Source organism: Anser brachyrhynchus, assembly GCF_964034855.1.
Source record: "Anser brachyrhynchus genome assembly, chromosome: 1".
NCBI classification, from domain to species: domain Eukaryota; kingdom Metazoa; phylum Chordata; class Aves; order Anseriformes; family Anatidae; genus Anser; species Anser brachyrhynchus.
Window position 1 is genome coordinate 85545498 of NC_137694.1, and position 17613 is coordinate 85563110.

Here is a 17613-nt window from a genome sequence, read left to right on the forward strand (position 1 = left end):
TTTCTGTACCAGTATACTTTGCAATATTTCTTGTGTTAAAGAAGTTTTCTTGAAACAAACGAACAGATAAAAACCCAGTAAATTTACCTGACTGTTAGGTATGTGGATTATAATGCACCAAATTATGTGTGCTTCTACACAAACGCACACAGTATGAGGAATAAAATGGATGAGCTACAAGTCTTAGCCCAGTCCCACAGCTACGACATCATCGGCATAAGCAAAACCTGGTGGGATGAGTCCTGTGGCTGGTGTATTGCAATAGATGGTTACAGGCTCTTCAGGAGGGACAGGCAGGGTAGGCGAGGTGGCGGGGTAGCAATGTATGTGAAGCATGGGCTGGACTGTGTGGAACTTCAAGTTGGTGATGGCAAAGTTGAGAGCCTCTGGGTAAGGATTAAGGGACGAACAAATAAAGGGGATGTCGTTGTGGGAGTCTATTACAGACCACCTGGCCAGGACAACAACGCTGATGAATTATTCTTTGCAGAATTAAGAGATGCCTCAAGATCAACTCCCCTTGTCCTAATGGGGGATTTCAACTTGCCAGACACCAACTGGGATCACCACACGGCTGACACGAGCAAGTCCAGGAGGTTCATAAAGAACCTAGATGATAACTTCTTGGTGCAGGTGCTAAGAAAGCCAACTAGGAAAGGTGCCCTCCTAGATCTGTTGCTGGAGAACAGAGAGGGTCTTGTGGGAGACGTGGCAATTGGCAGCCGTCTTGGTCATAGTGACCATGAAGTGGTTGAGTTTAGAATTTATGGTGACAGAAGGAAAACTGTCACCAAAACTTCAGCCCTGGATATGGGGAAAGCAGACTTCAGGCGGCTCAGGGAACTAATCAGCAAGGTCCCCTGCGAAACTGCTTTTGAAGGCATTGGCGTCCACCAGTGCTGGTCAATCTTTAAGCACTGCCTCCTAAAAGCACAAATCAGACGATTCCAAAATATTGGAAGTCAGGCAAGCGGGACAGAAGGCCGGCCTGGCTGACCAGGGATCTTCTACTGGAGCTTAGGCGAAAAAAAATGTATGGCTGCTGGAAGGAGGGTCAGGCAATGAGGAAGGAATACAGGGATGCTGTTTGTGTTTGTAAGGAGAAAATTCATGTGGCCAAAGCCCAACTAGAGTTGAAGCTGGCCATGTCTGTGGGAGACAATAAAAAAGGTTTTTTTAGATATGTGAACAGGAAAAGGAGAACCAAAGAAAACATAGGTCCGCTACTAGATGGGGAGGGTCTCCTCACAGACAATGACATAGGCAAAGCAGAGATGTTTAACACCTTCTTCGCCTCTGTCTTCAACACTGATGATGGGCTTCGGGACCGAGGGCACCCTGAGCTGGAGGACCATGACGGTGGGAAGGACAAACTCCCAACCAACCCTGAACGTGTGCGGGATTTGCTGCTCCACCTGGATCCATACAATTCCATGGGTCTGGACGGAATTCATCCCAGGGTGCTCAAAGAGCTGGCTGACGTCATCGCAGGACCTCTCTCAATTATTTTTCAATGATCTTGGGAATCTGGAGAGGTCCCAGTAGACCGGAAGCTGGCAAATGTTGTGCCAATTTTCAAGAAGGGTAAGAAAGAAGACCCTAGCAATTACAGGCCTGTCAGTCTCATGTCAGTGCCTGGTAAAATTATGGAGAGGATGATCCTTGAAGTTATTGAAGCGCACCTGGGGGACAATGCAGTCACTGGTCCCAGCCAACATGGGTTCATGAGGGATAGATCCTGCCTAACAAATTTGATTTCCTTTTATGATAAGATCACCCATCTAGTCGATCAAGGGAAACCAGCTGATGTAATCTTTTTGGACTTCAGCAAAGCTTTTGACATGGTTTCCCATAGGATCCTACTGGACAAAATGTCCAGCATACAGCTAAACAAAAACATCATGCGATGGGTGAGCAATTGGCTGACGGGCAGGGCTCAAAGGATTGTGGTAAATGGGGCCACATCTGGCTGGCGGATGGTCACTAGTGGGGTCCCTCAAGGCTCCATTTTAGGGCCAGTCTTCTTCAATGTTTTTATAAATGATTTGGATGTAGGACTAGAAGGTGTTTTGAGCAAATTTGCCGATGACACCAAACTTGGAGGAGTTGTGGACTTGGATGAGGGTGGAAAGGCCTTGCAGAGAGATCTGGACAGATTGGAGAGCTGGGCGATCACCAACCACATGAAGTTGAACAAAAGCAAGTGCCGGGTCCTGCACCTGGGACGGGGCAACCCTGGCTATACGTACAGACTGGGCAACGAGACGCTGGAGAGCAGCCCCGCAGAGAGGGATCTGGGGGTTGTGGTTGACAGCAAGTTGAATATGAGCCAGCAGTGTGCCCTGGCAGCCAGGAGGGCCAACCGTACCCTGGGATGCATCAAGCACGGAATTGCTAGTCGGTCGAGGGAAGGGATTGTCCCGCTCTACTCTGCGCTGGTGCGGCCTCACCTCGAGTACTGTGTGCAGTTCTGGGCACAACAGTACAAAAGGGACATTAAACTGTTGGAGAGTGTCCAGAGGTGGGCGACGAAGATGGTGAAGGGCCTAGAGGGGAAGACATATGAGAAGCGGCTGAGGTCACTGGGCCTGTTCAGCCTGAAGAAGAGGAGGCTGAGGGGGGACCTCATCACAGTCTACAACTTCCTCGCGAAGGGGAGTAGAGAGGCAGGTGACCTATTCTTCGTTATCACCAGTGACAGGACCCACGGGAACGGTGTTAAGCTGAGGCAGGGGAAGTTTAGGCTAGACATCAGGAAGAGGTTCTTCACCGAAAGGGTGGTTGCACACTGGAATAGGCTCCCCAGGGACGTAGTCACTGCACCAAGCCTGCCTGAATTTAAGAAGTGATTGGACTGTGCGCTTAGTCGCACGGTCTAAACTTTTGGGCAGACCTGTGTGGTGCCAGGAGTTGGACTTGATGATCCTTATGGGTCCCTTCCAGCTGGGGATATTCTATGATTCTATGATAAATTCTATATGAAAGAGAACTCCACTAAATGCAAAATACCAATTCAAGTCGCACATCACATATGTAGCTAGCTGAACATAGCTTATTTGAGTATGCAGTGATGCCGGGATAAAATAAATACACTTATGCATAAAATGCATTTGAATCTCACACTGAATCTTAAGCATATTTAATTTGAATATGTAATTAATCATGAAGCGTTGAAATATTTCTAGTCTTGCTGTCTCTAATTTGTAACAATCAATAGCATTGCAACTTGACAAAAGTATTTGTACCCCAGATCATCGAATTCAAAGGTATTTTCCACACTAACAACATTTATGCCATGTTATAAACATACAGAAGCATAAAGCTAAATAGCAAGTACAGCTCTGTAATAGAATAGTACATATATGAAGGGGATTGATTTAACTTCTGCATGGCACATTTCTCAACTTTAAAAACTCTTATACATATTAATGTAGGTCTTTTTTTTCCTTTTTGCATTGAATTGTAAAGTAGTTTATAATGAGAAAATGACTCAGTTATCCCCACTTGTGCTACATTATCTGGTGTGGGATGGAGAAGGAGTTGATAATGAATATATATATATATATATATGTAACGTGGAGGATTTGACGTGGGATTTAGATAGAGCATAGGCCTAGCGTTGATCACCTGCCTAAGGCTGAATTTCATCCATAGCACAGATGACAGTATTAAGTATGTGAAAGCAGCAATTCCTTTGAATAATTGATGGATTCTTTGAGTTATTTTTTTATTGAATGTATTTATTGGTGGGTAAGAAGAACCTACATTTTTCTTCCCTCACTACAGATGACTTCAGACAGGTGCTTTGGAAAGATGCCTTAATCTCTACAGATAAAAACTATGATGTTAGCCAGCTGCAAGAGGACAGGCTTTCCTGGGAAACTTTCTTTTTCACACAGACACACACAAACTCCAAGAAGAGCAATCAAACTTAAGGATATCCACTAAAATAATTTGTTTAGCTACAAAGAATTATTTAAAAGATAAAAATGAAGCAAAGATAAAATATTTACTGTGAACATTTTAAAATACACTAAAACAATTAAGTGTTTCATACACAATGTTTTATTTTAGTTATAATGAAATATCATATTTTTGGAGTTCAGAGTTCTTTGCTTCCTCCCTCCCTCAAGAAAAAACACTTTGTTTTTCCCTGAACGATTTTCCTTTCACAGTAAATGGGGAGATAAAATTACTTCCTGATTGATCCAAAACATTTTTCCTACTTTTTGTTGTTGAAATATTACAGGAACAAACACAAAAATGAGTTTTTCCTCACAGTTTCATTTCTTAATGCTTTGTTATTCCAACCTGATAACGTAATTTTCTGTTGATGCAAAATATTCTGCTTTTGTGGCATCACCTCTCTAGTGAAGTATGAGCTTGATTTTCACGCGATGGGACTGGCTACAGGTCTTACAGAAGCAGCTCCCCATAATTTCTATGCCTGGTTTTCTCTATGGTTTCTTGTACTGTGCATTTGCAGTCAATCTAGTTTGTTAATAAGCTTCACCAACATCAACACTGGAAACTCACCAAGACATTAGTTAAACATATAGAAGAAATGACCAGTTATGTTTAGTGGCTTGAAATGGGCTTTTTATGTTTACTGGTTTTTTCTTTTCAAAGCTAAAGCCTCCAGAAACAAACAAAACATCTGCCTTCTCTGGCTTTTGCCACTTACTCTGCAACTCTTTCATCAGTCATACCTTACATGTGGAGAGACTCTCAGCAACTGCAGCCAACAGGAAAGGCTGTTGCTCTTCTGAGTTGACTCTTCAAAGTACCTGGAAAAGATGAAGAAAGAATGGGAGAGATCTGTCACCCACATATTTCCACAATAAAACTAAACAACATGGTGGAGATTACAAGAAACATAGGTAATGTCATCCAGAAAGACCACTCTGCAGTTTTCTGAGCAGAGAGAGAATCAAAACAGACTCTTGTTCAAAGCTTTGCTGCTTAGATGGATCACGTTGGAAATCTTTCAAAAGGGAAACTTCAACCTTATTCAAGTAATTTCCATGAATGTACAAAAACTTGTTTTGCATTCACAGATTTTACCTAAATTCGGGGTGGGATTAGACTCCATAAAAGCAATTTCTTGTGAAGCAGAGACATAAAGTGGCAAATAACAGCTCAAGTAAGAGTTATTTTCTTGTGGAAAACATAGAATACCTGTTCTTGCATACACAAATAAATGACATGAGCGTTTGAAAAGCTTACTAAAAATAGGTACTGTATTGACAACAATTATTTTCATGTAATACAAACACTTTTTTTTTTTTTTAATTTAATCTCAGTGTTGCTCTTTTAAAGTGATCCAGTTTTAAGTGTTTACTGTATATTTTCCACTTTCTTTGAATTCTCTCACTTGTATTATCTGGCCCGTATCAAAGGAATTAATCTAAATCAAGAAGTCAGCAGTTAGTTTGACAAGTGTCAGTTTTATTTCCATTTTCTTCTCTCTTATCCCACTTTCAATGCATCTTTAAACATATAAACAAATCCTTTATTCTTAACACACAATAGCTTGAATTTTTATTACTGCTGGGTATTTTCCTTCAAAACTCTTCAAAATCACTATTCTTGGAGTGATTTTTTTTTAAATACAATTTTAATCAGCATTTAATGGATAATATATATTTTGAGATTTACGTTACACAATTAAGCATATTCAGTTTTATGAAGTTTCAAAATAGCTACTTTCTATTCACACAAAACATATTTACACTACATTACACCAGATGAAATAAATCTGAAAAATGGGGCATTGTTATGAAGAGATATATATCACTGTATGCCAATTCAGTATACATATGAGGCTACTTCCAAAGTAAATTTTTGTGAATTGTCATTGCATTGGCAGATACCTCCTAAGACCAAAGTTTGTATTTTTGCCCAAGATTTTTGCCCCTGTACTGAAGTCTACGGAGTTATGGGCTAAGAAATGACTGCAGGATCATTATTGCCAGCCTGTTGATAGACATTTTACTGTGCAAGTTTTTTTGTTTACGTGAAGACTAACATAACATTAAAGAATTACAGACACATCACAGTCTACCCTTCAGGTTTGTTTCAATTTATTTCCCTTATTTAACTAAGTATGCCCTGTGTGACCATCTGTGCATTCCATGGAAATGCTTAGTGACTGAGTGATATAATATAACTAAGGAGGCCGCTGTTATTTAGGAAAAAGTTAAGTAAATTCAGTTGGGGAAAGTTTTCTTAAGGTGTAGGGTGATGGGAGGTGCATGACTGAAAAAACTGCTTGTGATCTTATACTGGAGATAGAAGAAGAATTTCTCATCACAGTCATAATAACATGGCAAATTGATTTGCTAATTCTCGATTTTCAAAGGTGTATTTTGGTCTTGGAAATACTATTCACTAGAACGTGATTCTGTCACCTTCTCATTTTCTTTTTTCTTTCCACATGAATGATTGGTTTAAAGATCCCCTACCGGTTTGGTCTTCTGCTTGGTGAGGACTTCTTAAGTCCTTATCATGAGGCTGCAGGTGATATGACATACGGTCATGCCATATACGCGAGTATTTTGACCAGTATTTTGTCCACAAATGAAGCACCACTGACACATTTTGTTGTGTATTAGAATTCCAAGATATAATAGGTTAGCTTTTCTAGGCAAAGCAATCTGTCCCTAAGAAGTTTTCCCTTCCATTAAATTACTTATTTCAGGGAAAGAAGAAAAGGGTTTTCTATGGGGTTATTTTTCTGTGCTCGTCTTCCAAAAGCAAGACTTAAATGAAAAGCAAAGTCAATATTGGATTAGTTTGATGTTTGCTTAAGCAGAATCTCCAATGTTCAAAAAAAGCTGAGTAATTTAGGAACTCAAATCCCGTCACTTTCCAGTGGGATTTAAATTTTTTAAGAGCAGGAAGATGCTTTGGAGATTATGACTGTGCAGAAAAAATGATGGGACTATTTTCAAAAGAAGAAAATAATTAGCCTTGTTTTATAAAAGTTCATTCTATGGGAAAAAGCTTAATGACTTTAGCTCTTCCTTTATCTTTCTGCTACTAAAGAAAACAGATTTCTCTCCTTCCTGAGAGCACACACTTCTGTTCTGAGGCAGGATCACTGAACAAAAGGTCTATTATTTAACCTTTTCATGCCAACTTGTAAACACATCAGTGAAAGAGAACTACATTCCACAAAAGTCGTTGTCTATGGGCACAACCTGTGGATATGTAGGGAAGATATTTTCCATCTTCTTGGTATACTATACTCCTCTGCTAAGATTGCAGTAGTAAATCAGTAGTTTTTTTTTTTTTTTTAAGCAAAGTGAAATTAAAGTGAAATAACTTTGCCTTTATATATGGAAGGACATAGGAAACAACATGAAATCTAGATAGCAGAATGCCCAAGAACACTTGCTGATTTCTTCTAATCTGGATATAAAAATCCCTCATAAAAATCCCTTATCGGTTTTAGACTGGGATGTTAGAAACAGAAGTAATTGTCTCAATGCTGACAAGTTGCCTTTCTTGTTTACCTTGCTGTACTTTCGGGGGAAAGGGTGATAAGCAGATTCTATCTTGCTCTTTTCAGACTACCCTAGAAAGAGGCTTGGATTAAGACCCTTGGAGAGAAAACCTATTAGAAATTCACTGTATGGTTTACTTTAGATAATGCAGGAGTTTGGAATGTTCCTCTCATTTCTTCCTGAATCTTTCATAACCAGGAAATAACATAATACCAACTCAATCAAAAGTTTAAAAATACATGTCATAATGAAAAATGTGAGTCTTGGCATTAGGGCTCATCAGAAATATGTATTTATTTAAACCTGACAAGATCTTTTTATGAGAAATGGAGAACAATTTCCCTCTATGTTTAAGCAGAGTATATTTTTAGGATGAAAAGTATGGCAAAAATGCTAAAATGCTTCCTCTTCAAATTTTAATTTGGATTTATCATCTGGTTGGAGACAGAGTAGACTCAAATAATAAAATATTATTCAGACTGGCCTGGCTGAAAAATGTGACCTATGTTAAAACTTGTTTGCAGTAATTTCCATGCTAACATTTGCTGCTGCATGTCATATCATTCTTTAAAGTTAGATATCAGCCACCATAGTTTGATTATCACCCAAATTTCACAACGACCTAAGTCATTGACTGCCCTTGTGTCTATTCTCAATCAGCAGCCAATAATCAGCAGCAGACCTACATTCATTAATCCCAGTTATGGTGTTATATTAAGTAAATCTGTTAATTTACAGTTGATCTAAAATTTCAGGTTTGGGGAATGAAAAGGCTTCATGCATCAATTTATACATTTTTCTTCTCAAATGGAGGTAAAGCTTTCACTTCTTACCTCTGCCCATTGGATAAAGTCAAACGACATATTTCCCGTCACCAGCTGGAGGGCACAGAATAGAATCTAACAAAAATATCTGCATCTCCTGAGAGCTGAAAGGAAATAGAAGAATCTTTTTAGGAAGTTAATCTAGATTGAAGTCCCAAGACAGCCTGGAAATAAATTGATTATGAAATTAAGAATGATAGATGAGACTTGCTAGTGTGACCTGAGCTGTAAGGTAAGTAATTGAACTTAGTCTCTGACGGTATGGAGGAGGTAAACATGACCACACCGTATAGTTGACGTGGTGAGGACAGGCCTTTTGGAGCTGAGGATACTTTCCTTTCATTCTTGAAAACTTTGTATCTGTTTCTTGCCCTCAATCTGGCCTTTGCCTTACACTGGTTCTAATTAAGGTTGATCTCCAGACAGCTGATTCCCATCCATACGTTTGACAATTATATTATTAGTATTGTTGTTGTTGTTTTTACAACACACTGAGGGGCCGGGCTGTTTCTGGGGGCACTGAGCATGCCACTGCAACCCATGATCCCTGGGGTGAAAATTGCTGTTGTGGCCCAGGGCACTTTTCTACCCTCCCTCGTCCATGAGTTTCCTGGCTGCCCTCACAGCTGATGGTGGGCTGACAGAAGCTGCCGCTGTGAAGAAGGGCAGGAGAAGCCTCAGCAAGGATCTCCACTCTCTGCCTGGGGGCTGCTCTGCTCCTGAGGCTCTCACACATGGCTCTACCTGAGCTTTGGATGCGGCCCTGCCCCTGCCTGGCCCTGGGCCCTGCCAACCCAGTCCTATTTGGGGGCTGCCTTTCCAGCCAGGCCCAGGGCCTGTGGCAGCACCTGGCGATGTTGGCTGTGGCTGATCCTGCTCATTGTGCCTGGCCTGGCCCAGCTCGCCTCGCTGGGGTTGCAGGGCAGGCTGGTCAGAGAGGGAGACCCCACACCACCCAGCCCATTGCCAGGTCTCCTAATGCTGGTACTTCACCTCAGGGCCCTCTGCTCACCAGCTCTTTGGCAGCACAGGGGCACAGCATGGTGAGCTGGGCCCTGGGCAGGTGCTGCAGCAAGCCCAGCTCCATGGCTAAAGGCAGCTGCTGGGAGAGCCGCGCTTCAGGCACCATGGCAAGCACTATTTGTAGAGAGAGTGGTCCACAAACAGTTCTAGTGCAGGCAGAAGATTCCTGTGCAGGTGTTCCTGAAATATACCTCCCAATATACCTGATTTTAGCTCCCCCCTCCCTTCTGTCCCATCTGGCCTGGACAAGTTATGGTGGGTATGGTCTGTTCTCTCCCTCAGAGACCAACCACGCTACAATACATGCTTCCTACCAGCCAGCCCTACTGTCTGCTTAGTCATGGCTGGGCTGACACCAATGTGAAGGCCTCAGTTGAGATGGGGGTGCCCCATCAGCCACGCCAGCCCAAGCCACCACAGTGTTTGTCTTCCCTCTGCCTCTCTTTAGGTGATAAAGGTTGTCATCTTCCTGGAGGCAGATGCCTAACAACAGTCCTGCACTGAGAAGTTGTTCCCCAGGGTTACATGGCTCAGGTCCTCAGAGAAAAGCTATGAGAAGCTATAGAGACTGTGCATGACCTACAGGGGTGGTGGAGGTCCCCAGTCCACAGAGGCAGTGTGACAGGTGTCTGTCAGGGGGAGGACAGATCCCACAGTAGGCAGAAATGTGATCTCATATGCTCATGATTCAGCCAGAAATCAAAAGTCCTTCTGCCTTCTTTCATCTATCTACTATACAGCCTACATAGATTCCTATTCAAATATCATTAAAGCTCAAATATTGAATTATTCAGTGTAAGCAGCTTTGTGAAACACAAACTTCATGGCTGATTACATATTGACTACCCCTGACTTATGGAAAGAATTTAACTCCATGTGTTCATATACCAAACCACACATGAAACTGAGTTTCATATACCACATTGTAAAAACAGTGTTAAAATGTTTTTCCTCCACTTTCCACACATAGTAAAGTGAGAAAATAAACAAATGCTTAGTACTATATAGCAAAGTTTTCAGTAATATTGGGGGAAAAAAAAAAAACACACACAAAAACATTTAGAAGCATTTCTGTGACAGCACTGAAAATTATGTAGTGACTATCTGGTGGGAAAAAAATAACCAAAGAGTATAAATGGTGCCTTTAGGGGAGTAAAATGTGTCCTTTCTTACAAGGAAAAGCACTAGAGTTTTCTGAATTTCCAAACAATGTAGTCATACACATACACAGAAAAAGTCCTTCCCTAATAAAAATCCATGATATGGTATAAGAAAAAAAGACAAACATCATTTTTCAAAGCTTCTACAAAAATATATGTCTAAAAATATTCAAATCAACTGTAACAACTCCTATATTAATACAGCATGCAAAACGAAAGGCTTGCATACTTGGGCATGCTACAGCTGTGTTTTTAACTTGACTAGAATGGATGAAATATTTATGTGGGGCAGCCAATATTTTTTTATTCTTTTACATTGAGTTCAGAGAATATTTATATGAACCAGACCTTAACAGAGTTACAGAGTTGTAAGCTGAACATATGCATCCACAACACTTCATCTAGGTTATACAGACAGTCTTCTATGAACCTACATAGCAGCAGCAAACCTTTGTTTTATTTCACTTGGATTTCTACTGCCACCCAAAAATTGTCAGGCAGTATCTGTTAGGTCCCAGATGTTATACGTGAAAGCAGGTAATACTCCATTTTATTATGCAGGCCTATCCTATAGTTATTTTTTATTTCTACAGCTGTTTCTTAGTAGGTTGAAATACCACAGGTGTAAGTCTTTCTTGAAGCAGTAACAGAATGATTAAAGTATTTCCCCTCAGGTGAATTCACTATTATAAAGCAATACCTTGTTCCAGAGCATGATCTGGACTTAGGTCTGTTATTTTAATGAATAGATCTTTCTCATAAATTATAATGAAACATGTACACACATTTTCTCATAATATATGACAAATACGTGTATTAAAATGTGGCTCTAATGACCAACAGTAAGCAAGAAATATCCTCTTTCATACAGGTAGGCATTTTCTTTATATGAATATTAGTATCCTGTCTCTCCAGTGCTGCTTATAAATGGTGTTCTAAGTAGATGTTATTTTATTGGGAAATAACTTGTCTGCTGAGTAAGAGAAAGAATTACCAGTATTCACTGTCCTGCAGTTAAGAAGTGTTAGCATTACTCTAACAACATTAATCCTTCTTTTGTTATCTAACTGGAAAAAATGACAATGACACAAGAAGAACATGGCTTGTAACTCTTACTGTAACTTTGAAATGGTGCCAACTCTAAAAGGGTGCCATTCAAAGTGAAGAAGTTTGAATGCTTCTCAGAATCTTCTCCCCAAGTCCTCTGACACAAAAATCAGTCTTAGAGCTTCACATCAGAACCTGTTGGCTACCCAAAAACCTGAGTCCCATTGTGCAAGACATAGACCATGTGGTATGAGGCTACATGTGTCAGTTTACAAAACAGTTTATATCACAGGGTGTTAAAAAACACAGCTCAGCAGGCACTTTTAGACCAACACCATTGGAATGAACATTAGTCATTCCAACACCATGGAATGAACAGGACTCTACTACGGACAGACAACAGACAGACAGAGATTTGTCAACTTAGTTTACATCATCCAGAAAAATAAGATACCAGCCCTTTTGGTAAAAACTGCCATTGACTCTGCTTATTTTTGCCTATGAGAAACCTTTGTGAATAATTCACATTTTATCTTGGAAATCTCACAGTCATGTACCATGCAAGGCATGGCTTTCTTAATCTTTGGATCAGTCTGTGATGGAGTAAAGCTATATCCTTTTCTCCTTCTAGATTTTATATATATTATTCCATATATATTTATTAGTTCAGATTGATTAATTTGCTGTCTGATCAAAGTGTTAAAACTGATCTATCCCATAGTAATACAGATGCTGCTCTTGTGCAAGGAAAGTGGCTATGGCTAAGACTGTTTGCTTTGTATCTTGCTTGCAACATAATCTTTCAACATTTTAGGTTAGGTTTTAACATTTTAGGAGGCTCTGTGGACACATTAAAAAGGACCCTGAGGAAAACAGACAGAAGGTGTCAGTGACTGGAATAATACATTATTTGCTATTTCTGCCATGAAACAACAGCAACAACAACAAACACCACAACAAAACAACCTGCGGAATTTCTCGTTCTTTATCTGTATATAGCATTTCCATGGAAGAAATGACAGTCTTGGCCTAATCATGAATGGGATCAGTCCTAAGATATATAGAACCTAAAACTTTGCTGGCTAGTGAGAATGAGAATGGCAAAGAACTTAGAACTGTTATTCAGAAACTCCATATCTTCTTGAACCCAGGTAGAATTTCACTGAAGTCAACTGTGAACTTAAGAGTTAGAAAAATGTAACAGTGATACACAAATTAAAAAAAAAAAACTTGTCTTGATGCATTCCAGGTAAAGTTGAAGGCATAGGAATGAGTTTAAAATTTTCTGAGAAATAACCTATTTAAAGGGAAGAAATATTATGAGAACACTGCTTAGAATTAACAAATTGATTTGCAAATCAACCTGTTTACTTTAACAAAGTTATATTTTTCCAGTGTCCTAAGTGGTGAGGGATGACATGGATTGTAGTTCCCTGTCCTACATGAAGACATAGCACTTTTCTTAGAGTTAAGAACTTACATCAGACATACGGATGTGGAAGTATAAGTATTAAAATTTCAATTAAAAAAAATTAAATACATACATACACTTAACACAATCAAATTGTGGCAATTTCAGACTCAGCAAAGTAAAGGGAAGCTTTGCTGTTGATTATAATGGGACAATAATTTCTTGACATGTTTTCTACAGTAATTTATATCAAATTTTATTTGAAAAGCTCTCTGCTTTTGCAGGACATAGTGCTTTCCACTAACTGGACTTCACAGAATTAACCAGAAGGTTGTCAGGAGCCATTTCATACAGGTAAACACTGTCCCTTTATGTGGATGAAGCTTCTTCTTGATGTATGACTTTTTCAAGGTTGGAGTGGATGACTCTTCACTTTGGTGAATATAGAAATTAACCTGGACAATTGCAGAGATTTTTCAGACCTATTCACCTGTGCATTTTATAATCACTGTTTATTTTCTGAGTTAATGTTTTCATACATTAGAGCAAATACAGAAGGTTAAATTTAATACTACTGTTGGATAGATCTTGATAAAGTAATATGCTCTTAAGAACCAATCCTAAAAAAAATAAATGTTTTAAAGTCAGAAAGGATAAAGATTTTTTCTAGTATACTCATCTCACAAAGCAGCTGAATGCTGAGAGAATTAATTTTAGTTCTTTCAATGAATTTGGCCATTTTGAGGATTTATTTTTAATATTATTTTGATAGTGTATGTTTGTTGTTGTTTTTAATTGACTATTTCTCTGTATTGCTGGCTGGTACAAGAAGTTATTACCAAGAAACAGTACCACTATAAAGAAGTTATAAAACTTAATATGTTAACAAGATTGATTAGTAGCTCTAGAATAACTGATGTATATTTTAACATAAAGAGGTTTTGATCTAGGTGCTAAGTGTAATGTAGTGAAATGAAATTGATAGTAGACATTGACAAATATGCCCAGTTATCCGATAGGTCAGAGTATGAAATTTCTGATATCTAAGATCATTCTCTGAGTTAAAAAGAAGTGATGATACTGCATCAGTAATGCAAAATCGTATTCAAGAATGAAGAAATCTCTGTATACATTTTTCTTGTCAGTTTCTTTTTGTTTGGATATTATACATTTTTATAAAGTACTTTCCGTACTTTCTGTACTGTTTATACTTAAAAGCCTTTAAAACCTGAAGTTCAGATTTCAACAACATTCCTCATTGCAATATCTTAATAGACTCCACTTGGTCACACAAATAAGCAACATGGATTCAAGACTTGAGTGCAATATACACAGAATTCCTTTTACTCACTAAGTAATTGGGGATGCACTTACGCTGATATACATGGCAGTACTTAAGGGGTGAAGTACAATAGATATGTTCTAGAACTCCATTAAAATTCCCCACTGTAGTACTAACTTGATCGGACCTTTTTTTTATGAGTTTGCTCATGGTAGCAGCATCCCTTGTATCAGTTTGCTGTATTTTGAACTAATGAACTATTGACATGTTTGCCATTGCTTTAAGAGAAAGGAAAAAGACCTCTATTTAACTAAAACAAAACAAAACAAAACCACAACACAAAGCTAACAAATGAAATGGGATCATATTTTCAAACGAGTTTCATACAATCTTCTTGAACCAACCCATTTGTTTGTCATATCTGAAAGGTGTATACATTAACTTTAAATGCTGGGACAAGAAGAAACATAAAAATAAGGGAAGTGAGTAGAAAGGGAACGTGGGAAGCAACAATGAGATACAGAAAATGACAACCAGATGTAAATGGTTGCTATAATGAGAGAAACAAAGCTTTTTTATATGTTACTACGTGTTCGTTTCGTCAGCTCTAGTATGGGAAAAGAGCACAGGCTAGGCAATATAAAAGGAAAAAAAAACTATTTCCCATACATCTAGTTAAAAACATGCATAAGTCTCAACACTGAAAGAAATCCAAATTATCCTGAGGCTCATCATCTCCATTAGAAATTACAAATTATCGAAGATTACTTTTAAATCATATTTAGACAAATTCCTACTAATTTAAAAATTCATGTAAACCCACATTGATTATGAGAAAATATAGGATTCCTTCTACCATATAAAAAGTTTTGTTTCAGAGACAATAAATTTATGATGTCAAATTATACATGCATTTTAAGTTTAAATAGCTTAGCTTCTCACTCATATTTTTTTTTAATTTGAATATCAGAGGGATAATGAATAAAATAACTTAGAAATTATGAAAAATATCCATGGAGAATTCAGGTTCTTCCACATTTTTCTGTCAGGATGAATTTTAAACACTATGCTCTTGTCAATCCAGGATGTTTAACTGAATAAGAAGACAAACAAGCTCAATTATCTCATCAAAATATGTTACCATTTAGACTTTAGGAGAACTATTTAGTAGCAAGCATATTTAAGCAACAAGGTTGTAGATTATTAATTCAGTAGGAGGGTCAATTATCTTAATAAGGACTGGAGGTGACATAGCGGTTTGTGATTTTAATCTGCAATAGGTTATTGTGAAATTGCCTGAGGGGGAACATAATCAATTTGGAGCATCTAAGCAACATTTACTTTGTACTAAAACTGACAAACAACCGCAGGAAATTCACCAGTGCTGTCAAACAGAACACTAACACACAGAACAATAAAGGTGTTATTCTTCAGAGGTGGGTGAAAGAATGACACTAGGTATAAGATATCTACAGAAGTTTTTGCATGTATTATCATAAACTATCCTATTCTGCATTCAGTTCCTCGAAGAGAAGAAATTGAATTTGCCACCTCCCAACCCACAAATAAATGCCCAAAGTTTTATGGAAAGATGGAAAAATAATGCTTCCCAAATTTAGAACTCAATATAAGAAATCAGCCTGTGCATTCAGAGCAGATATGACAATATACTATAAAAGTATTCAGCCATATTATTTATTAAACTCCTATGCTGAATGTCTCCAAGTCCTTATTCTTACAGATAAATTATTTATTACTGAGCACCACTTAAGGAAGCTGCTGAGGGGTCACTTCTCTGAATTTCTTATGTCTGACAGAAAGAAATTCACATCATTAAAATGCAAGAAAGTATGCACAGCACAAAGCTACCTCTTTTCTCATTTGGTGTAGATGGATAATTGACAAAAGTATCTTGATTGTATTTGAATGCTCTGACTTTTCAAACAGGGAGGGAAATATATTTTAATATCTTGGGCCTACCTAGATAGAATTAATATTATAACTTGACCTTTATGTCTACATTGTTCAAATATATTCTAAATTATTCTGAATATTGACTTACAGAAACCTAAGATCTCAGATTGTGTAATTAGCTTGGTTTATAGCCATTAAACCATACTGGAGTTTCTTGCCATTAAATGTGCTGGTGAAGAAAGGCATGTCATGAATCTAGTAAGAGGGGAAAAAAAGGATTTTTTCATGTTATTCTTTGATTTTCATCATGAAAAACAGATAGATTGGCTTTTTTGCCCTTTTCAGCAGAGAATCAATAAGTTGAGCAAAGTTGTGAACATTGGCAGAATGACTAATATCAGTGTATCTCCTGTGGTGACCCAATCCAGCCTCATTCCCTAAAATGCATCTCTGTGGTTATTTTATAGCTATTAGTACAGCATGTCTTTAATGAGAAATATTTCATAAACTCTGACTATGTTCACAGAGAGATGGCACATTGTTTATCCCAATAATGAAACAATTAGAACGCTTAGCAGGTATAAGAAGGATATGCTCTAAATATCTTCCAAATCTATCATTCTCTGTTGGATTCCTGCAGACTTTCCAATCTGCAGTGCACAATTACAAAAATCTTTTTATTTGGTTTATTTTCTCTAAAATCAAGTGTTTAATTTCTTGATCTAGGAAGTAATGCCACAGTACCATACTCTTTAGAACAATGAAATAAAATGGAGATAAAGGACTACTGTGTCACTCTGACTATCAGACAGTAGGAGAGAAGTGAAAAACAAAGTTCTAGTGTTTGAAGAAGCCTATTTCTGTAATAAATTGAAACTAATTTCAAGAATTAGGGAATGGATTCAAGCCAGGAGAACATTAGCATAATAAGCTTAAATGAAAGACCACTCAGGTAGGACTAATGAGATGGGAGTCTTCAAAGAAAAGAAAAGAAATAAAAACAAATACAATTGCATCATTGCCACTGAAATAAATAAAATGTTAGCTTGAAATAATTGAGCAATAAATGTAATTGATCGAATGATTACAAGAACTTATAGAACACTATAAAAATGATGGACATGGGATTGAGAATGAAAGTGGTAACAGTGTTGCTAGGATAACACCAGTCATCAATAGAGCACCTTAAGCTTTTATAACATTCATCAACAAATCTGTACCTACATTAGCACATCGTTGCTGTTTCTGTGTGAGTTGGGTAATTTTTGTCTCTAGAACTCCTGTCTAGATAGCCCTGTCCATCATAGGAGAACACATACACTGCCTTTTCCCTCCAGGCACCTGTGCAGAGAGGATGTTAGAAAGATATAAGAATTAGAATAAGCATGTCTGCACATTGAGTGCATTAAATGGAATCTTTTAACTCCTTTCTTCTCCCCTTCCT

At 38.2% G+C, this 17613-nt stretch overlaps 1 long non-coding RNA gene across 2 annotated transcripts in view; it reads right to left on the minus strand.

The window, feature by feature from the left end:
* The window catches only part of LOC308187547, a 79683-nt gene that overhangs the window by 54602 nt on the left and 7468 nt on the right, over positions 1 to 17613 (minus strand). For both annotated transcript variants that reach the window (XR_013944770.1, XR_013944771.1), the window contains exons 3-4: positions 8342 to 8436; positions 4710 to 4787 (exon numbers count right to left, since the gene is read on the minus strand). This is a non-coding gene — a long non-coding RNA (uncharacterized lncRNA). The remainder of the gene's footprint in view (positions 1 to 4709; positions 4788 to 8341; positions 8437 to 17613) is intronic.